The 24,125-nt window shown below is 48.8% G+C and overlaps 1 protein-coding gene across 1 annotated transcript in view; it reads left to right on the forward strand.

Moving 5' to 3' along the window:
* LOC134983577 (zinc finger protein 436-like) overlaps positions 1–24,125 on the forward strand; it is a 153,730-nt gene that overhangs the window by 120,911 nt on the left and 8,694 nt on the right. The window lies entirely within an intron of this gene.

Below are 24,125 nucleotides of genomic sequence, written 5' to 3' on the forward strand. Positions count from 1 at the left end.
GGATGCTGGGGTTCCTGAAAGGACCATGGGGAATAGCGGCTCCGCAGGAGACAGGGCACAAAAAGTAAAGCTTTTCCAGATCAGGTGGTGTGCACTGGCTCCTCCCCCTATGACCCTCCTCCAGACTCCAGTTAGATTTTTGTGCCCGGCCGAGAAGGGTGCAATCTAGGTGGCTCTCCTAAAGAGCTGCTTAGAGAAAGTTTAGCTTAGGTTTTTTATTTTACAGTGAGTCCTGCTGGCAACAGGATCACTGCAACGAGGGACTGAGGGGAGAAGAAGTGAACTCACCTGCGTGCAGGATGGATTGGCTTCTTGGCTACTGGACATTAGCTCCAGAGGGACGATCACAGGTACAGCCTGGATGGTCACCGGAGCCGCGCCGCCGGCCCCCTTGCAGATGCTGAAGTTAGAAGAGGTCCAGAATCGGCGGCTGAAGACTCTGACAGTCTTCTAAAGGTAGCGCACAGCACTGCAGCTGTGCGCCATTTTCCTCTCAGCACACTTCACACGCTGTCACTGAGGGTGCAGGGCGCTGGGGGGGGGCGCCCTGGGAGGCAAATGTAAACCTATATACTGGCTAAAAATACCTCACATATAGCCCCCAGAGGCTATATGGAGATATTTAACCCCTGCCAAACTTCACTAAAAGACGAGCCCGCCGTAAAAGGGGCGGGGCCTATCTCCTCAGCACACAGCGCCATTTTTTCTCTCACAGAAAGGCTGGAGAGAAGGCTCCCAGGCTCTCCCCTGCACTGCACTACAGAAACAGGGTTTAAACAGAGAGGGGGGGCACAAATTGGCGATATAAATATATATATAAAGATGCTATTAGGGAGAAACACTTATATAAGGTTGTCCCTATGTAATTATAGCGTTTTTTGGTGTGTGCTGGCAAACTCTCCCTCTGTCTCTCCAAAGGGCTAGTGGGGTCCTGTCCTCTGTCAGAGCATTCCAGGTGTGTGTGCTGTGTGTCGGTACGTGTGTGTCGACATGTATGAGGACGATGCTGGAGGAGGCGGAGAAATTGCCTGTAATGGTGATGTCACTCTCTAGGGAGTCGACACCGGAATGGATGGCTTATTTAGGGAATTACGTGAGAATGTCAACACGCTGCAAGGTCGGTTGACGACATGAGACGACCGACAAACAATTAGTAACGGTCCAGGCGTCTCAGAAACACCGTCAGGGTTTTTTTTATAAAAAACCCCCATTTACCTCAGTCGATCGACACAGACACAGACACGGACACTGAATCCAGTGTCGACGGTGAATAAACAAACGTATTCCTCATTAGGGCCACACGTTAAGGGCAATGAAGGAGCTGTTACATATTTCTGATACTACAAGTACCACAGAAAAGGGTATTATGTGGAAGTGAAAAAACTACCTGTAGTTTTTCCTGAATCAGATAAAATAAAATGAAGTGTGTGATGATGCGTGGGTTTACCCCGATAGCAAATATTGGCGTTATACCTTTTCCCGCCAGAAGTTAGGGCGCGTTGGGAAGCACCCATTAGGGTGGATAAGGCGCTCACACACTTATCAAGTGGCGTTACCGTCTCCAAATACGGCCGCCCTCAAGGAGCCAGCTGATAGGCAGCTGGAAAAATATCCTAAAAAGTATATACACACAGACGGTGGTTATACTGCGACCAGCGATCGCCATCAGCCTGGAGATGCAGTGCTGGGTTGGCTTGGTCGAATTCCCTGACTAAAAATATTTTATTGATATAGAGCATTTAATAGGATGCATTCTATATATATGTATGCGAGATGCACAGAGGGATATTTGCACTCTGGCATCAAGATAAGTGCGTTGTCCATATCTCCCAGAAGATGTCATGGACACGACAGTGGTCAGGTGATACAGATCCCATACGGCACATGGAAGTATTGCCGTATAAAGGGAAGGAGTTATTTGGGGTCGGTCCGTCGGACCTGGGGGCCACGGCCACAGCTGGGAAATCCAACCTTTTTACCCAAGTTACATCTCAGCAGAAAAAGACACTGTCTTTTCAGCCTCAATCCTTCCGTTCCCATGTGGGCAAGCGGGCAAAAGGCCAGTCATATCTGCCCAGACATAGAGGAAAGGGAAGTAGACTGCAGCAGGCAGCCCCTTCCCAGGAAAAGAAGCCCTCCACCAGTGGGGGGGTAGTCTCAAGAGTCTCAGCGCGCAGTGGGATCACTCGCAAGTTGACCCCTAGATCATACAAGTATTATCCCAGGGGTACAGATTGGAGAGTCGAGACATTTTTTCCTCGCAGGTTCCTGAAGCCTGCTTTACCAACGGCTCCCTCCGACAAGGAGGCAGTATTGGGAAAAAATTCACAAGCTGTATTTCCAGCAGGTGATAATCAAAGTACCCCTCCTACAACAAGGAAAAGGGTATTAGTCCTCCACACTATATTGTGGTACTGAAGCCAGACGGCTTGGTGAGACATAGTCTAAATCTGAAATCTTTGAACACTTACATAAAAAGGTTCAAATCAAGATGGAGTCACTCAGAGCAGTGATAGAGAACCGGAAAAAAGGGGACTATATGGTGTCCCTGGACATCAAGGATTACCTCCATGTCCAAATTTGCCCTTCTCAACAAGGGTACCTCTGGTTCGTGATACAGAACTGTCAATATCAGTTTCAGACGCTGCCGTTGAATTATCCACGGCACCCCGGGCCTTTACCAAGGTAATGGCCGAAAAGATGATTCTTAAAAGAAGAAAGGCATCTAAATTATCCCTTACTTGGACGATATCCTGAAAGGGACAAGTTTCCAGAGAACAGTTGGAGGTCGGAAAAGAACTATCTAAAGTAGTTCTACGACAGCACGAGTGGATTCTAAATATTCCAAAAATCGCAGCTGTTTTCCGATGATACGTCTGCTGTTCCTAGGAATGATTCTGGGCATAGTCCAGAAAGAGGTATTTCTCCTGGAGGGGAAAGCCAGGGAGTTATCCGACCTAGTCAGAAACCTCCTAAATCCAGGCCAAGTATCAGTGCATCAATGCACAGGAGTCCTGGGAAAAATGGTAGCTTCTTACGAAGCGATTCCATTCGGCAGATCTCACGCAAAAACTTTTCAGGGGGATTTGCTGGACGAATGGTCCGGATCGCATCTTCAGATGCATCAGCGGATAACCCTGTCTCCAAGGACAAGGGTGTCTCTTCTGTGGGGGCTGCAGAGTGCTCATCTTCTAGAGGGCAGCACATTCAGCATTCAGGACTGTGTTCTGGTGACCACGGATGCCAACCTGAGAGGCTGGGGAACAGTCACACAAGGAAGAAATTTCCAAGGAAGTGTGGTCAAGTCTGGAGATTTCTCTCCACATGAATATACTGGAGCTAAGGGCAATTTACGATGCTCTGAGCCTAGGAAGACCTCTGCTTCAAAGTCAACCGGTGCTGATCCAGTAGGACATCATCATGGCAGTCGCCCACGTAAACAGACGGGGCGGCACAAGAAGCAGGAGGGCAATGACAGCAAGGATTCTTCGCTGGGCGAAAGATCATGTGATAACACTGTCAGCAGTGTTCATTCCGGGAGTGGACAACTAGGAAGATTTCCTCAGCATAAATGAATTCCACCCGGAAAAGTGGGAACTTCATCTGGAAGTTTCCACATGTTTGTAAACCGTTGGGAAAGACCAAAGGTGGTTATGATGGCGTCCCACATGAAGCGCCAGGTCTAGAGACCCTCAGGCAATAGCTGGGACGCTCTGGTAACACCGTGGGTGTACCAGTCGGTGTATGTGTTCCCTCCTCTGCCTTTCATACCCAGTGTATGGAGAATGATAGGAAGGAGAGGAGTAAGAACTATACTCGGGGTTCCGGTTTGGGCCAAGAAGAACTTGGTACCCGGAACTTCAAGAGATACTAGAAAGGATCTTGATTCAGCAAGAATCATGTCTGTTCCATGACTTACCGCAGCTGCGTTGACGCCAGGGCGGGTGAACGCCGGATCCTAAGGAAAAAAGACATTCCGGAAGAGGTCATCCCTACCCTGGTCAGAGCCAGGAAGGAGGTGACCGCACAACATTATCACCGCTTAGGTGAAAATATGTTCCATGGTGTGAGGCCAGGAAGGCTCCACGGAAGAATTTCAACTAGGTTAATTCCTACATTTCCTGCAAGCAGGAGTGTATATGGGTCTCAAATTGGGGTCCATTAAGGTTCAAATTTCGACCGGTCGATTTTCTTCCAGAAAGAAATTGGCTTCAGTTCCTGAAGTCCAGAAGTTGTTAAGGGAGTACTGCATATACAACCCCTTTTTGATGTCTCCAGTGGCACTGGGCGATCTCAACGTAGTTTGGGATTCCTAAAATCACATTGTTTTAAACAACTCAAATCTGTGGATTTGATATATCTCACATGGAAAGTGACCATGCTGTTGGTCCTGGCCTCGGCCAGGCGAGTGTCAGAATTGGCGGCTTTATCTCACAAAGCCATATCTGATTGTCCATTCGGACAGAGCAAAGCTGAGGACTCGTCCCCAGTTTCTCCCTAAGGTGGTGTCAGCGTTTCACCTGAACCAGCTTATTGTGGTGCCTGCGGCTACTAGGGACTTGGAGGACTCCAAGTTGCTGGATGTTGTCAGGACCCTGAAAATATAGTTTCCAGGTCGGCTGGAGTCAGGAAATCTGACTTGCTGTTTATCCTGTATGCACCCAACAAGCTGGGTGCTCCTGCTTCTAAGCAGACTATTGCTCGTTGGATTTGTAGTACAATTCAGCTTGCACATTCTGTGGCAGGCTTGCCACAGCAAAAAATATGTAAATGCCCATTCCACAAGGAAGGTGGGCTCATCTTGGGCGGCTGCCCGAGGGGTCTCGGCATTACAACTCTGCCGAGCAGCTACGTGGTCGGGGGAGAACACGTTTGTAAAATTTTACAAATTTGATACCCTGGCAAAAGAGGACCTGGAGTTCTCTCATTCGGTGCTGCAGAGTCATCCGCACTCTCCCGCCCGTTTGGGAGCTTTGGTATAATCCCCATGGTCCTTTCAGGAACCCCAGCATCCACTAGGACGATAGAGAAAATAAGAATTTACTTACCGATAATTCTATTTCTCGGAGTCCGTAGTGGATGCTGGGCGCCCATCCCAAGTGCGGATTATTCTGCAATACTTGTACATAGTTATTGTTACAAAAATCGGGTTATTGTTGTAGGAAGCCGTCTTTCAGAGGCTCCTTTTGTTATCATACTGTTAACTGGGTTTAGATCACAAGTTGTACGGTGTGATTGGTGTGGCTGGTATGAGTCTTACCCGGGATTCAAAATCCTCCCTTATTGTGTACGCTCGTCCGGGCACAGTACCTAACTGGAGTCTGGAGGAGGGTCATAGGGGGAGGAGCCAGTGCACACCACCTGATCTGGAAAAGCTTTACTTTTTGTGCCCTGTCTCCTGCGGAGCCGCTATTCCCCATGGTCCTTTCAGGAACCCCAGCATCCACTACGGACTCCGAGAAATAGAATTATCGGTAAGTAAATTCTTATTATATAGGGGAGAGGGGAACGTACAGTGATATATGAGGAGGAATAACACAGCTCCCGGCACATGCTGATATGTGGTATTATTATTATATAGGGGAGAGGGGACCGTACAGTGATATATGAGGGGGAATAACACAACTCCCGGCACACGCTGATATGTGGTGGTATTATTATTATATAGGGGAGAGGGGACCGTACAGTGATATATGAGGGGGAATAACACAACTCCCGGCACACGCTGATATGTGGTGGTATTATTATTATATAGGGGAGAGGGGACCGTACAGTGATATATGAGGAGGAATAACACAGCTCCCGGCACACGCTGATATGTGGTATTATTATTATATAGGGGAGAGGGGACAGTACAGTGATATATGAGGGGGAATAACACAGCTCCCGGCACACGCTGATATGTGATATTATTATTATATAGGGGAGAGGGGACCGTACAGTGATATATGAGGAGGAATAACACAGCTCCCGGCACACACTGATATGTGGTATTATTATTATATAGGGGAGAGGGGACCATACAGTGATATATGAGGAGCAATAACACAGCTCTCGGCACACACTGATATGTGGTATTATTATTATATAGGGGAGAGGGGACCGTACAGTGATATATGAGGGGGAATAACACAGCTCCCGGCTCACACTGATATGTGGTATTATTATTATATAGGGGAGAGGGGACCGTACAGTGATATATGAAGAGGAATAACACAGCTCCCGGCACACACTGATATGTGGTATTATTATTATATAGGGGAGAGGGGACCGTACAGTGATATATGAGGAGGAATAACACAGCTCCCGGCACACGCTGATATGTGGTATTATTATTATATAGAGGAGAGGGGACCGTACAGTGATATATGAGGGGGAATAACACAGCTCCCGGCACACGCTGATATGTGGTATTATTATTATTATTATTTCTCTATCGTCCTAGTGGATGCTGGGGTTCCTGAAAGGACCATGGGGAAATAGCGGCTCCGCAGGAGACAGGGCACAAAAAAGTAAAGCTTTAGGATCAGGTGGTGTGCACTGGCTCCTCCCCCTATGACCCTCCTCCAAGCCAGTTAGATTTTTGTGCCCGGCCGAGAAGGGTGCAATCTAGGTGGCTCTCCTAAAGAGCTGCTTAGGAAAGTTTAGCTTAGGTCGGTTGACGACATGAGACGGCCGACAAACAATTAGTACGGTCCAGACGTCTCAAAAACACCGTCAAGGGTTTTTAAAACGCCCGTTTACTTTAGTCGGTCGACACAGACACAGACAGGGACACTGAATCCAGTGTCGACGGTGAATAAACAAACGTATTCCTTATTAGGGCCACACGTTAAAGGCAATGAAGGAGGTGTTACGTATTTCTGATACTACAAGTACCACAAAAGAGGGTATTATGTGGGATGTGAAAAAACTACCATAGTTTTTCCTGAATCAGATAAATTAAATAAAGTGTGTGATGATGCGTGGGTTCCCCCCGATAGAAAATTATGGGCGGTATACCCTTTCCCGCCAGAAGTTAGGGCGCGTTGGGAAACACCCCTTAAGGTGGATAAGGCGCTCACACGCTTATCAAAACAAGTGGCGGTACCGTCTATAGATAGGGCCGTCCTCAAGGACCAGCTGACAAGGCTGGAAAATATAATAAAAAGTATATACACACATACTGGTGTTATACTGCGGCCAGCGATCGCCTCAGCCTGGATGTGCAGAGCTAGGGTGGCTTGGTCGGATTCCCTGACTAAAAATATTGATACCCTTGACAGGGACAGTATTTTATTGACTATAGAGCATTTCTATATATGCGAGATGCACAGAGGGATATTTGCACTCTGGCATCATGAATAAACGCGATGTCCATAACTGCCAGAAGATGTTATGGACACGACAGTGGTCAGGTGATGCAGATTCCAAACGGCACAGTATGGCCGTATAAAGGAAGAGGACTTGTTTGGGGTCGGTCCATCGGACCTGGTGGTCACGGCAACTGCTGGAAAATCCACCGTTTTTTACCCTAAGTCACATCTCTGCAGAAAAAGACACCGTCTTTTCAGCCTCAGTCCTCTCGTCCCTATAAGATCATATCTGCCCAGGGATAGAGGAAAGGGAAGAAGACTGCAGCAGGCAGCCTATTCCCAGGAACAGAAGCGTTTCACCGCGTCTGACAAGTTCTCAGCATGGCGCTGAGACCGTACAGGACCCCTGGATCCTACAAGTAGTATCCCGGGGGTACAGATGGGAATGTCGAGACGTTTCCCCTTCGCAGGCTCCTGAAGTCTGCTTTACCAAGTCTCCCTCCGACAAGGAGGTAGTATGGGAAAAAATTCACAAGCTGTATTCCCAGCAGGTGACAATTAAATTACCCCTCCTACTACAGAAAAGGGGTATTATTCCACACTATATTGTGGTACTGAAGCCAGAAGGCTAGGTGAGACTTATTCTAAAAATTTTTTTTTGAACACTTACAAAGGTTCAAATTAAGAGGAAGTCACTCAGAGCAGTGATAACGAACCAGGAAGAAGGGGACTATATAGTGTCCCGGGACATCAGGGATGCTTACCTCTATGTCCCAAATTTGCCCTTCTCACTAAGGGTACCTCAGGTTCGTGGTGCAGAACTGTCACTATCAGTTTCAGACGCTGCCGTTTGGATTGTCCACGGCACCCCGGGGTCTTTACCAAGGTAATGGCCGAATTGATGATTCTTCTTCGAAGAAAAGGCGTCTAAATTATCCCTTACTTGGACGATCTCCTGATAGGGGCATAGTCCAGGGAACAGTTGGAGGTCGGAGTAGCACTATCTCGGATACTGCTACAATCAGCACGGGTGGATTCTAAATATTCCAAAATCGCAGCTGATCCCGACGACACGTCTGCTGTGCCTAGGGATGATTCTGGACACAGTCCAGAAAAAGGTGTTTCTCCCGGAAGAGAAAGCCAGGGAGTTATCCGAGCAAGTCAGGAACCTCCTAAAAACAGTGCATCATTGCACAAGGGTCCTGGTAAAAATGGTGGCTTCCTACGAAGCAATTCCATTCGGCAGATTTCACGTAAGAACTTTTCAGTGGGATCTGCTGGACAAATGGTCCGGATCGCATCTTCAGATGCATCAGCGGATAACCCAATATCCAAGGACAAGGGTGTCTCTCCTGTGGTGGTTATAGAGTGCTCATCTTCTAGAGGGCCGCAGATTCGGCATTCAGGATTGGATGCTGGTAACCACGGAGCCCAGCCTGAGAGGCTGGGGAGCAGTCACACAAGGGAAAAATTTCCAGGGAGTGTGATCAAGTATGGAGACTTTTCTCCACATAAATATACTGGAGCTAAGGGTAAATTTATAATGCTCTAAGCTTAGCAAGACCTCTGCTTCAAGGTCAGCCGGTATTGATCCAGTGGGAAAAACATCACGGCAGTCGCCCACGTAAACAGACAGGGCGACACAAGAAGCAGGAGGGCAATGGCAGAAACTGCAAGGACTTTTCGCTGGGCGGAAAATCATGTGATAACACTGTCAGCAGTTTTTCATCCTGGGAATGGAAACTGGGAAGCAGACTTCCTCAGCACGACCTCCACCCGGGAGAGTGGAAACTTCATTGAGAAGTTTTTTCCACATGATTGTAAACCGTTGGGAAATACCAAAGGTGGACATGATGGCGTCCCGTCTGAACAAAAAACGGGACGGGTATTGCGCCAGGTCAAGAGACCCTCAGGCAATAGATGTGGACGTTCTGGTAACACCGTGGGTGTACCAGTCGGTGTATGTGTTCCCTCCTCTGCTTCTCATACCTAAGGTGCTGAGAATTATAAGACGTAGAGGAGTAAGAACTATACTCATGGCTCCGGATTGGCCAAGGAGGACTTGGTACCCGGAACTTCAAGAGATGCTTACAGAGGTCTTATGGCCTCTGCCGCTAAGAAGGGACTTGCTTCAGCAAGTACCATGTCTGTTCCAAGACTTACCGCAGCTGCGTTTGTCGGCATGGAGATGGAAAGCCGGATCCTAAGGGAAAAAAGGCATTCCGGAAGAGGTCATTCCTACCCTGGTCAAAGCCAGAAAGGAGGTGACCGCACAACATTATCACCACGTGTGGCGAAAATATGTTGCGTGGTGTGAGGCCAGGAAGGCCCCACAAAGAAATTTCAACTCGGTCGTTTCCTGCATTTCCTGCAAACAGGAGTGTCTATGGGCCTCAAATTGGGGTCCATTAAGGTTCAAATTCGGCCCTGTAAATTTTCTTCCAGAAAGAATTGGCTTCAGTTCCTGAAGTCCAGAAGTTTGTCAAGGGAGTATTGCATATACAAAACCCTTTTTTGTGCCTCCAGTGGCACTGTGGGATCTCAAAGTAGTTCTGGGATTCCTCAAATCACATTGGTTTAAAACCAGTCAAATATGTGGATTTGAAGCATCTCACATAAAAAGTGACCATGCTCTTGGCCCTGGCCTGGACCAGGCGAGTGTCAAATTGGTGGTTTTTTCTCAAAAAAGCCCATATCTGTTTGTCCATTCGGACAGGGCAGAGCTGCGGACTCGTCCCCAGTTCTCTCCCTAAGGTGGTGTCAGTGTTTCACCTGAACCAGCTTATTGTGGTGCCTTGCACCTACTAGGGACTTGGAGGACTCCAAGTTGCTAGAAGTTGTCAGGGCCCTGAAAATATGTTCCAGGACAGCTGGAGTCAGAAAATCTGACTCGCTGTTTATACTGTATGCACCCAACAAGTTGGGTGCGCCTGCTTCTAAGCAGTCGATTGCTCGTTGGATTTGTAACACAATTCAACTTGCACATTCTGAGGCAGGCCTGCCACAGTCTAAATCGGTTAAGGCCCATTCCACAAGGAAGGTGGGCTCATCTTGGGCGGCTGCCCGAGAGGTCTCGGCATTACAACTCTGCCGAGCAGCTACGTGGTCAGGGGAGAACACGTTTGTAAATTTCTACAAATTTGATATCCTGGCAAAAGAGGACCTGGAGTTCTCTCATTCGGTGCTGCAGAGTCATCCGCACTCTCCCGCCCGTTTGGGAGCTTTGGTATAATCCCCATGGTCCTTTCAGGAACCCCAGCATCCACTAGGACGATAGAGAAAATAAGAATTTACTTACCGATAATTCTATTTCTCGGAGTCCGTAGTGGATGCTGGGCGCCCATCCCAAGTGCGGATTATCTGCAATACTTGTACATAGTTACAAAAATCGGGTTATTATTGTTGTGAGCCATCTTTTCAGAGGCTCCGCTGTTATCATACTGTTAACTGGGTTTAGATCACAAGTTGTACGGTGTGATTGGTGTGGCTGGTATGAGTCTTACCCGGGATTCAAAATTCCTCCCTTATTGTGTACGCTCGTCCGGGCACAGTACCTAACTGGCTTGGAGGAGGGTCATAGGGGGAGGAGCCAGTGCACACCACCTGATCCTAAAGCTTTACTTTTTTGTGCCCTGTCTCCTGCGGAGCCGCTATTTCCCCATGGTCCTTTCAGGAACCCCAGCATCCACTACGGACTCCGAGAAATAGAATTATCGGTAAGTAAATTCTTATTTTTTTTTTTTTAAACACGATTTATTGGGTGGATCAAAATAAGATTACATTGGTAACAGAGCACCCGGACAATTTGGGTGTTTAAAGAACAAATATAGTTACAATGAATTGTTACAACAACAGAATAATTGATCCTTTTTTTTGTTTTTGTTTTCCCCTTATTTTAAAAGAGTAAAGTTAAGATGTATGCGGTGGGGCACTCTCGGCGACGGATTGGCCTTCCGTCATAGAGAGTCAGCGAAGGCAATGAGAAGAAAAGAGTACTCAGAAATCGAGTAAAAAGGGGGTAGAAAAGCAGGTGAGGCTGAGAGCCTCCAGTCGGAGAAAGAAGGAGGGGGAGTAGCGAGGGGGGGAGGGGTGGCCCTCCAGGGCAGGAGGCGGGTCGAACCGCGGGGTACCGCGTCAGGCTACAAATGGGGAGGAGGCTTGTTGTAGGTTTAGCCACGGGGACCATACTTTGTCAAATTGTTTCGAGGTGTTACGTATGACTGCGGTCATATATTCCATTTTGTGGACATACCATATTCGGGAGATTATCACCGGCATTGGTGAAGGGGTCAGGCTCTTCCAGTCTGTAGCAATTTGGCATGTCATTGCCGAAACTATATGTCGAAATAGTTTGTTTTGGTGTCTATTGAGGATTGGGAGGGACATGGGGAGCAAGAAGTATTGGGGGTCAGGGGGGATAGAGATATCAAATAAGCGCGAAAGCAATATAATGAGTTCACCCCATATTTTGTGAATTTTGGGGCAGGCCCACCATATGTGTAAGAAAGAGCCACTGTCCATGCACCCCCTCCAGCAACCATCTGGGGTGTTGGGGAACATAGTGTGTAGGCGGGCTGGGACATAGTACCAGCGATAGAGTAGTTTATATGTGTTTTCTTTAATTTTCACACAGATAGAGCTGGAGGCAGCATTGTCCCAAATATCTACCCAGTCTTCGTTGTCTATAGTTACTCCCAGTTCCTTTTCCCATGCCGCTTCGTGGGGGGCTTGGGATGTGTTGGGGTAGTCGTCAAGTAAGATGTGAATATCTGATATGAGGCCCTTGGTGTTGGTGCGTTTCCAGCAAATATATTCGAAGGGAGATAAGTGTCTGTGGATGAGGGTGGTGGTAATGGTGGAGTGGAAGTGTCTGATTTGTAGGTAGCGGAAGAAATCCGAGGAGGGGATTGCTGTTCCTTCACGGATATCCGCGAATTGTGGGAAAGTGGCATTGGAGGTAATATCGTTAACGTATAATATACCACTCGAGCGCCAACATGTATGCGAGGCTTTACCCATGCACGGAGGAAAGGCTGGGTTGTGAAATAATGGAATTAGCGGAGATGGGTATGGGGCTAAATTGAACCGTCTATTTGTTAGATCCCATGTCGCTAATGAACGGCTTACTACAGGGTGCGAGAGGGCCGCGCGTGGACGCTGATTTCGGTGAAGCCACAGTAGGGAGGATAATGTAGCTAGGCCCGTTTCCTCTGCCTCGATCCCCACCCAGACCTTTCGTGACCCTCCCTCGTTGCACCATTGTGCGCACTGAGCAAGTTGTGCAGCATAGAAATATTTCTTAAAGTCCGGGATACCCAGGCCTCCGCCTCTGGAGGGGCGTTGAAGCAATTTAAGTCTAACGCGGGGGCGCTTATGGTTCCAGATAAAAAGGGAGGATTGGCGTTGCAGGGTCTTGAACACGTAGGTAGGGACGTAAATTGGGAGGGTCTGAAATAAATACAAAAGCCGGGGGAGTACGCTCATCTTGACGGAGTTAATTCTGCCTATCCATGATATAAAGTAGCTGGACCATTCCACCAAATCTTCCTTGATTGTCTGCAATAGACGGGGATAATTTGCTTGGAAAAGTTGGTGGTGATGGTGGGTCAGGTACACACCGAGGTATTTGATTTTCTTTGTGTACCAGTTACATGGAAGGATGTTCTGGAGGTCCTGTTTGAGATCTGCTGGGATATAAAAGTTGAGGACCTCTGTTTTATTAACGTTTATTTTATATCCAGAGAACTGGGAGTATGAGGTGATCTCGGATAAGAGGGCGGGGAGAGATTGGGCTGGGTCTGTGAGGGAGATCAGGACATCGTCGGCATATAACGCTATCTTATGTTCGGATAGGCCTGTGGATATTCCACGAATAGAATTGTTGTTACGAATTCTTGCTGCTAGGGGCTCCATGACTAGTGCGAAAATTAACGGGGAAAGGGGGCAACCCTGTCTGGTGCCGTTGGCAATCTCAAAACTGGAGGAGGAGACACCATTAACCATAACCTGGGCCGATGGGGAGCGGTAAAGTGCTTTGATCCCTTCCAAAAATTCTCCGGAGAATCCCAGTTTGCCAAGGACTGCAAAGGCAAAAGACCACGATATACGGTCAAAGGCCTTTTCCGCATCGAGGGCCAGGATGAGAGAGGGAGATTTCCTTTTTTGGATCGAATATATTAGATCTATGGCCCTTCTGGTGTTATCAGGTCCCTGGCGTCCAGGGATGAAGCCGACCTGGTCCGGGTGGACCAGACCGGGCATCAAAGGCCCCAGGCGATTAGCTAATATTTTCGCGTATATCTTCAGGTCGACATTCAATAGTGAAATCGGTCTGTAGTTCAGGCAGCTAGTCGGGTCTTTGTCGGGCTTTGGGATTACCACTATATCGGCTCGGGTGGACTCTGGCAGGAAGGGGGCTCCCTTAAAAACACCGTTAAATAGGGAGGTTAGGTGTGGGGTCAGCTCCTTCGCGAAGAGTTTATAATATTGGGCTGTGAAACCATCCGGGCCTGGGGCGGCCGACGAGCGCATTGATCGTATGGCGGCTAATGTCTCCTCCTCCGAGATTCGACAATTAAGGGCTTCCGACTGAGAATCCGACAGGGTTGGGATTGGAGTATCAGACAAGTATGAGCGCACTCCCCCCGTCTCTTCTGGAGACTGCTGGGGTGGGTCGGGTAGGTTATAAAGGGAGCTATAAAACAAACGGAATTCTTCGGCCATCACTTCAGGGTCATATGTATAGGTTCCCCTTCGTGACGAATACAATTTATCTATTGCACCCAACGCTTGCTTGCGGCGTAGTTTGTTGGCCAGTAGGGAATCTATTTTATCCATTTTATCATAGAAGCGTTGTTGCAGCTTCCGGAGGATCAATGCCGCGCGGTTGGAGAGGAGGGTATTAAGTTGTCCCCGGAGGGAATCTATCTGAGTGAGCAGGGAAGGATTGGGGGATGCTTTATGTTTGGATAGAAGGGTGGCTATTTCTGTTTCGAGGGAGGATATCTCCTGCGCGGCTTTTTTCTTAAGAGCTGACGATTTTGCTAATAAGGCTCTAATAAGGCTCCGCGAATCGTAGCTTTGTGGGCTTCCCAGAGAACATTGAGCGAGATATCGGGAGATGTGTTTTCGGTGAAGTAGTGTGTGATTGCTAGTCTGGTTTCCTCTAATGCTGAGGGGTGTTGTAAAAGCGAGTCGTCCAGACGCCATTTGTATCTCTTACGCGGCACGCGGTATATATCTATGAGGAGATAGACCCCAGCGTGGTCCGTCCATGACAGAGGTGTAATGCCCGTGTCTGAGACCAGTGGCATGAGGGCAGAGGAGATGTGGATCATATCGATCCTGGAGTAGTGTTGGTGTGGGGCTGAAAAATGCGTGAAATCTTTGATGTCAGGGTGTTGAGAACGCCAAGTGTCACAGAGGCCGTGATGTTTCATGATGGCGGTAAGTGTGCGGGAGGCCCGAGGGAGGGTTGATATAGAAGCATGAGGGGGGGGGGGGCAGATCTGTCTAGTAAGGGGTCGATTATGGTGTTAAAGTCGCCACCCATAATAATGCTTCCTTGTGCTTCCCGTGATAAGCGTTTAGAAAGAGAGTCGAAAAACAGAGACTGATCTTGGTTGGGGGCATAGGTGGAGACCAGTGTGAGAGCCGTTGAGCGGAGGGTGCCCATTACCATGAGGAAACGTCCTTCTGGGTCTGTCACTGTCCTAGAGTGGATAAACGGGATGTTACGGCGAACTAATATGGCCACACCCCGTTTTTTACAGTCTGCCGAAGCAAAGTAGGACTGGGAGAACCATTTGCCCTTAAGCTGGGTATGGGGACCGGTGAGATGTGTTTCCTGGAGAAATGCTATGTCGATTTTCTCGCGTCTACAGGCGCTCAGGAACACGGTGCGTTTCCTAGGGGAGTTTAGGCCATTTACATTGGCCGAGAATATTTTAAGGGACATGGCTGTTTGCATGGGGGAGTATGACATATTGCCCTAAAGGTCCAGTAACGTACCGCCCGCGCCAGGAGAGGGCCACCCCTCCGGACCTAGCAAGAAAAGGAACGGGAAGGTCAGGCAGAGGTCGCCAGAAGAGGGAAAGAAAGAGGAAAATAGAGAAGAAAAAGAAACACCCCAAACGGGGAAACATCCCTAAAGTTGTGGGTCCCATTCGGGGACCGCCAGGGAGAAAGCATTGCATCAATAACATTGTAAGCATCAGTGAGGGATTATGGGGGGGTAACCAGGGTACCATGTGGGAGGGCCTAGGGTGCCCGGGCCACAAGGGTCGGGGTCAGCCTTTTTAACTATATCGGACATATTACAGTATAGGACAGTGAGAACTGTGTCCAGACAACAAGAAATTCAAACGTAAATTCGAAATGGGGAGGGGGAAGGGGGGAGAAGGAGGGGGTTGGGGGAGAAGGGAGGGAGGGAGAGACACACAAAAAAAAAAAAAAAAGATATAAACAGGGGTGGGGGGGGGGGGGGGAGGATAAACCACAGGGGTGCAAGCAAGTATGGCTTAGTTATAACAGCAATAACAGAAAATAATTACGATACTGGCAGAAGGATGGAGGTCGGGTCATCCACGACTTTGGCTCAGTTCAATGCGCGTAAGTGTTGCGCCAGCATGACGTATATGATCCACAGTGGGGGGATCCCCAAGTCAGGGAGGGTCTTTGTCCGCGTTACGCTGTCGGGTCACCCTCGTCCAGTCAGGAAGGGGTGGCGGAGGGTGCGGTGTTTTCGATGAAGAAGTCGCCGAATCTGCTACGGGTGATGCTGGGAGGAGATCTAACTTTGCCAGTAGTTCCTGTCCCTGGTTTAGGGTCTTGACTGAGTGGACAAAGTTGTTGACCGAGACGTGGAGTTGAAAGGGGAATCCCCATCTGTATCTGATCTGATGCTGACGCAGGATCCGGGTGACCGGCTGGAGGTCCCGCCGGTTCTGGATCGTGGAGGGGGCTAGGTCCTGATAAATCTGTAGTTGCATACCCTTAAACAGAGCCTCCGGTGAGTCTCGAACGGAGGACAAGATTTTCTCTTTCGAACGGAAATAATGGAAACGGATAATAACATCCCTGGGTGGTTGGGCAGGAGACGGTTTAGCACGGAGTGCTCTATGTGCCCTGTCGCAGAGGCATTCTTCGTCTGTGAGGTCTGGTATTATGTGCGTGAAGAAATCTCTCAGAAATGCCGGCAGCGATGTTCCGAGGACCGATTCCGGGATGCCGCGTATGCGTAGGTTGTTTCTACGCGAGCGATTTTCTTGGTCCTCTTGTCGCTCTTTGCGGGTCTCCATTTCTTCGTGCAATCTAGTGAGCTCACTGTCAAGTCGGTGTTGGGAGCGACAGAGATCGTCTGTCTTGGTTTCCAATGTGTCCGTTCGATTGCCAAGGTCTGTAAGGTCTGATTTAAAGTCGGCTATGGCGTTCGAGAGTTCCTGTTTAAACGCAGATTGTACCCCCTCCAGTAGGCTCGACATGACCGCCTGTATCTGAGGGTCGATACCTGTTTCCGATGAGCACGGAGAGGGGGGGGAGCCTGCGGACATGTTGGGGTTCTGTGGGCCCTTAGATTTTGAGCCAAAGAAGTTAGTCGGGACTTGTGTTGCTTTTTTATTTTTAGACATAGTGGCATGTATGTACCAAAAAAGGGGGGGGGGGGTGAAGGTGGAGGTGGGAAAAAAAAAAAGGGATTGAAAAAATTGTTGACGGGGGGACACAGTTCAGGGTCCCTATGTTATACGGATAGTCCGGGGAGGTCAGACTGCTGTCCGTTTTAGGTTTGCACCGGTCTCCTATGCGGCTGGTGGGGTGAATGGTGGAAGCCCCAGGAGGGTCGGGGGGCGGAGGAGGGTGTCTTGTCAGGTTCGTAGGAGTTGATCGGGATTCAAAATTATATCGTGTTCCTGATTTCTGTTATTGTAAATCAAGTAGCTCACCGTAGCGGCCTCCCGAGGGGGATAAATTTGTCTTCTTCAGGTGTCCTAACCGTTGAGTTGGGGATAGTGTGCCAGAACGTTATAGATAGATTCGTATTACTTAGTTATGGCACTTTATTATCCTGCGTTAACTCATCTTAAGAGTGGGTCGGGAATATATAGATCCGAGTGTCATGACGTCGGGGGCTGGGCTTTCCCAGGCGTCAGCTCCGGTGTCGAGGTAGGTTGCGGCTTAACCCTTCATCCCGTGGCTCTGGCTTACCCCGTGGATATTAAAGCTCTTTCATGGTTGTCGCCACTGCGGGCGGTAGTGCGGGCAGAATCTGTGGGCCTGCACGGGTGAGAGGTGTGTGGTATAATGCAATTTATCTTCACCCTGGCTAAATGCCAGAAAGCAAAATGGAGGTTCCGGGTTCGTGTCACAGGAGTCTATGGGGCAGGGGTGCAGATCGGGAATGATTGCTGTGGCAACAGCAGGTACTCACCACCCTCCAAGTGGACCAGGCATTGAAGGTAAATCAGCCCGCTGGATGTGTTTTACAGCTTTTCAGGGCTTCCCTTAGGTGTGCACAGCTCTCTCCAGCTTATGGCCCGGGAATCCAAGATGGCCACCGCAGCTCACACAGGGCAGCCCACCCTCCTCAGAAATCTCCTGTGGGGCTGGTGGAGGTGCTGAGGCTCTCTCCAGGTGCCAGGGGGTGCTCAGCCAAGCCAGGGGGGGAAGGTCCGATGTCCTGGGGGTTCCGGTGCGGCCGCGCTCCGGTCCCGGAGCTCCCGGCCGGGGTATCCCCAAACTCCAGGCCCCGGCTGCAGGTCGCGTAGTAGGCCTCGGCGGCCGGAGGTAGCCGGAGGACGCAGGCCCGGTTCGTCGGCCACACAACTCCGCTGTGCAGGCCCACGGGGGGTGGACGAGGTCACCGCAGCCCAGCGCAGTATATCTAGGAAGGCTGGAGGAGGTTTCCCGGCTCCCGCTGAGGGCTCCGGAGCCCGGCCCCGTTAGGCGCCAAAATCGAGGCCCCGGCTTCACCAGGAGGGGAAGGCCGCAGTCCGCAGAGACAGCCAAGGCCGTCTCCCGACTCCGCAGCTCGCTTCCCTGTTGGAGGTTACTGAGGGCAGAGGCAATAAGGTATGTGGAGGTGGCAGCAGGGTACTTTTATGGGGGTAAAATTGGATTTTAAGCCCTTAGGTAGCAGGAGCTCATGAGAGGTGCTTCTGTCCTCAGTGCTAGCCAGGCCACGCCCCAATGATATGTGGTATTATTATTATATAGGGGAGAGGGGACAGTACAGTGATATATGAGGGGAATAACACAGCTTCTGACACACACTGATATGTGGTATTATTATTATTATATGGAGGAGAGGGGACCGTACAGTGATATATGATGGGAATAACACAGCTCCCGGCACACAGTGATATGTGGTATTATTATTATATAGGGGAGAGGGGACCGTACAGTGATATATGAGGGAATAACACAGCTCCCGGCACACGCTGATATGTGGTATTATTATTATATAGTGGAGAGGGGACAGTACAGTGATATATGAGGGGGAATAACACAGCCCCCGGCACACGCTGATATGTGGTATTATTATTATATAGGGGAGAGGGGACCGTACAGTGATATATGAGGAGCAATAACACAGCTCCCGGCACACACTGATATGTGGTATTATTATTATATAGGGGAGAGGGGACCGTACAGTGATATATGAGGGAATAACACAGCCCCCGGCACACGCTGATATGTGGTATTATTATTATATAGGGGAGAGGGGACAGTACAGTGATATATGAGGGGGAATAAAACAGCTCCCGGCACATGCTGATATGTGGTATTATTATTATATAGAGGAGAGGGGACAGTACAGTGATATATGAGGGGGAATAACACAGCCCCCGGCACACGCTGATATGTGGTATTATTATTATATAGGGGAGAGGAGACAGTACAGTGATATATGAGGGGGAATAACACAGCTCCCGGCACACGCTGATATGTGGTATTATTATTATATAGGAAAGAGGAGACAGTACAGTGATATATGAGGGGGAATAACACAGCTCCCGGCAGACGCTGATATGTGGTATTATTATTATATAGGGGAGAGGGGACCGTACAGTGATAAATGAGGAGCAATAACACAGCTCTCGGCACACGCTGATATGTGGTATTATTATTATATAGGGGAGAGGGGACCGTACAGTGATATATGAGGGGGAATAACACAGCTCCCGGCACACACTGATATGTGGTATTATTATTATTATTATATAGGGGAGAGGGCACCGTACAGTGATATATGAGGGGGAATAACACAGCTCCCGGCACACGCTGATATGTGGTATTATTATTATATAGGGGAGAGGGGACCGTACAGTGATATATGAGGAGGAATAACACAGCTCCCGACACACGCTGAAATGTGGTATTATTATTATATAGGGGAGAGGGGACCGTACAGTGATATATGAGGAGGAATAACACATCTCCCGGCACATGCTGATATGTAGTATTATTATTATTATATAGAGGAGAGGGGACCGTACAGTGATATATGAGGGGGAATAACACAGCTCCCGGCACACACTGATATGTGGTATTATTATTATATAGGGGAGAGGGGACCGTACAGTGATATATGAGGAGGAATAACACAGCTCCCGGCACACGCTGATATGTGGTATTATTAGTATATAGGGGAGAGGGGACCGTACAGTGATATATATGAGGAGGAATAACACAGCTCCCGGCACACGCTGATATGGGGTTTTATTATTATATAGGGGAGAGCGGACTGTACAGTGATATATGAGGGGGGAATAACACAACTCCCGGCACACGCTGATATGTGGTATTATTATATAGGGGAGAGGGGACCGTACAGTGATATATGAGGGGTAATAACACCGCTCCCGGCACACGCTGATATGTGGTATTATTATTATATAGGGGAGAGCGGACCGTACAGTGATATATGAGGGGGGAATAACACAGCTCCCGGCACACACTGATATGTGGTATTATTATTATATAGGGGAGAGGGGACCGTACAGTGATATATGAGGGGGAATAACACAGCTCCCGGCACACTGACATGTGGTATTATTATTATATACGTGAGAGCGGACTGTACAGTGATATATGAGGGGGAATAACACAGCTCCCGGCACACACTGATATGTGGTATTATTATTATATAGGGGAGAGGGGACCGTACAGTGATATATGAGGAGGAATAACACAGATCCCGGCACACACTGATATGTGGTATTATTATTATATAGGGGAGAGGGGACCGTACAGTGATATATGAGGGGGAATAACACAGCTCCCGGCACACTGACATGTGGTATTATTATTATATATGTGAGAGCGGACCGTACAGTGATATAGATGTGTCCTTTGCTGCTGTCATTCCAAATACACCCGTTTTGCCATGCCAAATTTAGTGGTAATCTTTGGCTTGTATTTATCGAAAAAGTGTATTTTTTCAGTCAACTCGCAGCACCGGTGGCCAATCAGGAACTGCCTTGGGCAGCGTTCTCATGTATGCTGAATAAGTTTGTGACACGTCTTACGCCCCCTGTGGGACCTCCTGTGCCATTGCAGCCTCTTATTGTCCCTGTACTTAGTCCGCCCTGGGCGGACACTCTATCTACCCAGATACAAGAACTCCCAAGATATCCTCCTCAGTCATCTGGAACTGACGGTCCAATTCCTACAAGCCCACAGGTGGCTTATCAACTGGGAAAAGTCCTCGCTGGTCCCTGCTCGGAGCATAGTGCACCTGGGGGCACTGCTGGACACACACAGTCAACGTCTGTTTCTGTCTCCAGAGAAAGTCCTGAAGCTTCAGGACTTGATCAGATACTTCCTCTCTCGCCCAAGAGTGTCGATACACTCGGCGATGCAAGTACTAGGCCTCATGGTGTCGACTTTCGGCATTGTGGAGTACGCTCAATTTCATTTCCGCCCTCTGCAGAGGTTAATCCTTGCCAAGTGGGATGGCCTGCCTCATCGGATCAGGTCTCAAATTGTCTCCTTGACTCCAGAGGTTTGTCTGTCACTGAGCTTGTGGCTACAGGACCAACACTTCAGCAAGGGCCATCCCTTTTGGATCACCACCTGGGTCCTACTGACAACGGGTGCCAGTCTGCGGGGTTGGGGCGCGGTGTTGGAGCAACACTCTCTCTCCAGGGTCGTCGGACCAAGGAGGAATCTCTCCTCCCGATAAACATTCTGGATTTGCGGCCAGTGTTCAATGCATTGACGCTTGACCTGCCTCTGATACAGAACAGGCCTGTTCATGTACAATCAGACAATGCCACCACGGTGGCGTACATAAATCATCAAGGCGGCACTCGAAGCCGCATGGCAATGCTGGAGGTATTAAAAATCCTTTGTTGGGCGGAACGTCATCTGCCAGCAATATCGGCAGTGTTCATTCTGGGTGTCCTTAACTGGGAAGCAGACTTCCTAAGTCCTCAGGACATACACGCTGGAGAGTGGAGTCTTCATCCGGAAGTATTTCAACTCCTAGTGGACAAGTGGGGCCTACCAGATGTAGACCTGATGGTGCCTCGACACAATCACAAGGTTCCGTTCTTCGGAGCAAGGACAAGGGATCCTCAAGCAGCGTTTGTGGATGCACTGGCAATTCCATGGAACTTTCAGCAGCCCTACGTGTTCTCTCCAGTGTCACTCCTGCCCAGGGTTCTACAAAAGTTCAAACAAGAAGGAGGAATACTACTTCTAGTCACTCCAGCGTGGCCCGGACTGCATTGGTTCTCAGACCTGCGGGGTCTATCGATAGAGCGTCCTCTTCTACTTCCTCAACGCCCAGACCTCCTCGTTCAGGGCCCTTTTGTCTACCCGGACCTGGCCAGACTGCCTTTGACGGCTTGGCTCCAAAGGATTCTCTGAGGCCGTTATCCAAACTATGTTATAAGCCTGTAAATCGGCCTCAGCTCGGATTTATTACAGGGTCTGGAATTCTTATTTCACCTGGTGTGCTGGGAAGAATTATTATGCATATACTTTTAGAACTTCCAGACTTTTGGCTTTTCTAACATGGCCCAGACTTAGGCCTTCGTCTGACCTCCTTCTAGGTTCATATATCTGCCTTGTCGGTATGGTTTCAGAGGAAAATTGCGTCTCTTCCTGACGTTCATACTTTCACTTAGGGTGTTTTACAGATTTAGCCTCCCTATGTCCCTCTGGTCGCTCCATGGGATCTGTCTGTTGTTTTGAATGCCCTACAAGAGTCTCCATTTGAACCTATTGAGTCTGTGGACCTTAAATACCTTATGCTTAAGGTCATTTTTCTGTTGGCTAGGAGGGTGTCGGACTTAGGCGCTTTGTCCTGTTATCCACCCTTTCTGATTTGTCACCGTGACTGGGCAGTTCTTAGAACTCGCCCCGGTTATCTCCCTAAGGTGGTGTCATCTTTCCATCTTAACCAAGAGATTGTGGTTCTGGCTTTTATCTCTTCTGGTTTGTCCTCCAAAGAGCGGTCTTTGGATGTGGTACGGACTCTACGTATTTATTTGGAGAGGACTGCCTTTATCAGGAGATCAGATACCTTTTTGTACTTTTTGGTTTTCACAAACGTGGCTGGCCTGCGAATAAGCAAACCTTGGCCAGATGGATTAGAATGGTAATTGCACAAGCTTATGTGCAGGCTGGACTCCCAGCTCCTGCAGCTATGAAAGCCCATTCTACTCGGTCTGTTGGACCTTCTTGGGCGGCCCGCCGAGGCACGTCTGCTGGACAGTTGTGCAAGGTGGCTATGTGGTCCTCTGGGAACACATTCATTAGGTTCTGTGCCTTTGACACTTCTGCCTCCCAGGATGCTTCCTTTGGACGCCGGGTTCTTGTGCCCGCTACAGTGCGTCTCTTCCCATAAGGAACTGCTTTGGGACATCCCCGATGTATTCCCTGTGGAATCTCAGTGTATACTGCTGCAGAAAAGGAGATTTACGGTAAGACTTACCATAGTTAAATCTCTTTCGGCGAGGTACACTGGATTCCACAGGGCGCCCACCCTGACGCACTTAGCTTCTCTGGGTTTGTATGGCATTAGCAGCTGGTCCCTTCTCCTGTCGTGAGAATGTGGTTCTATGTGACTAAGATCTACCATCTCTTTACCTGCTACTGCATTGGACTGGTTAACAAAACAGCTCTAGTGCCTGGAGGCGGGGCTATAGAGGAGGCGGTTCAGTGCATCCTGGGAACAGTCAAAGCTTTAGCCTGTTGGTGCCTCTGATCAAGATCCAACTCTACACCCAGATGTATTCCCTGTGGAATCCAGTGTACCTCGCAGAAAGAGATTTGACTATGGTAAGTCTACCATAAATCTCCTTTTCGTCATTATTAATTAACCCAACCCAGGAGTTTTCCTAGGCAAAAAGGTGAAATATTGTGCAATGGGTGAGTCAATTGCCTGATCTCACCCCGGAGCGAGCAGCATGTCACTGGCTGAGGACAAAGCTACAGGGGGAAAGACCAAGGAACACACAAAAACTGAAGGCATTTGCAGTAAAGGCCTGGCACAGCCTAACCTAGGTGGCCACCCAGCATTGGGGTGTTGTTCATGGGTTCCAGGCATCAGGCAGCCATTTCCTGCACAGAATTCTCCAAAAAGTATTAATAGTGAACATTTTATTTATGATCAAGTTATTTTGTCCAATTACATTTGAGCCTCTGACAACAGGGGACTGTCTATAACAATGGTGCAATTCCCAAACGTTTCGTTCAACCCCATGAATTACGGCTGAAAGTCTGCTCTGCAACTGCATCTTCATTTTATATCCTCTGTGGCGGCCCAGATATATATGGACTTAACTGTATTTTATATTTTTGGTTGTATTTTAGTTTCATTAT

This window comes from Pseudophryne corroboree (genome assembly GCF_028390025.1).
Source record: "Pseudophryne corroboree isolate aPseCor3 chromosome 3 unlocalized genomic scaffold, aPseCor3.hap2 SUPER_3_unloc_19, whole genome shotgun sequence".
Classification (NCBI taxonomy): domain Eukaryota; kingdom Metazoa; phylum Chordata; class Amphibia; order Anura; family Myobatrachidae; genus Pseudophryne; species Pseudophryne corroboree.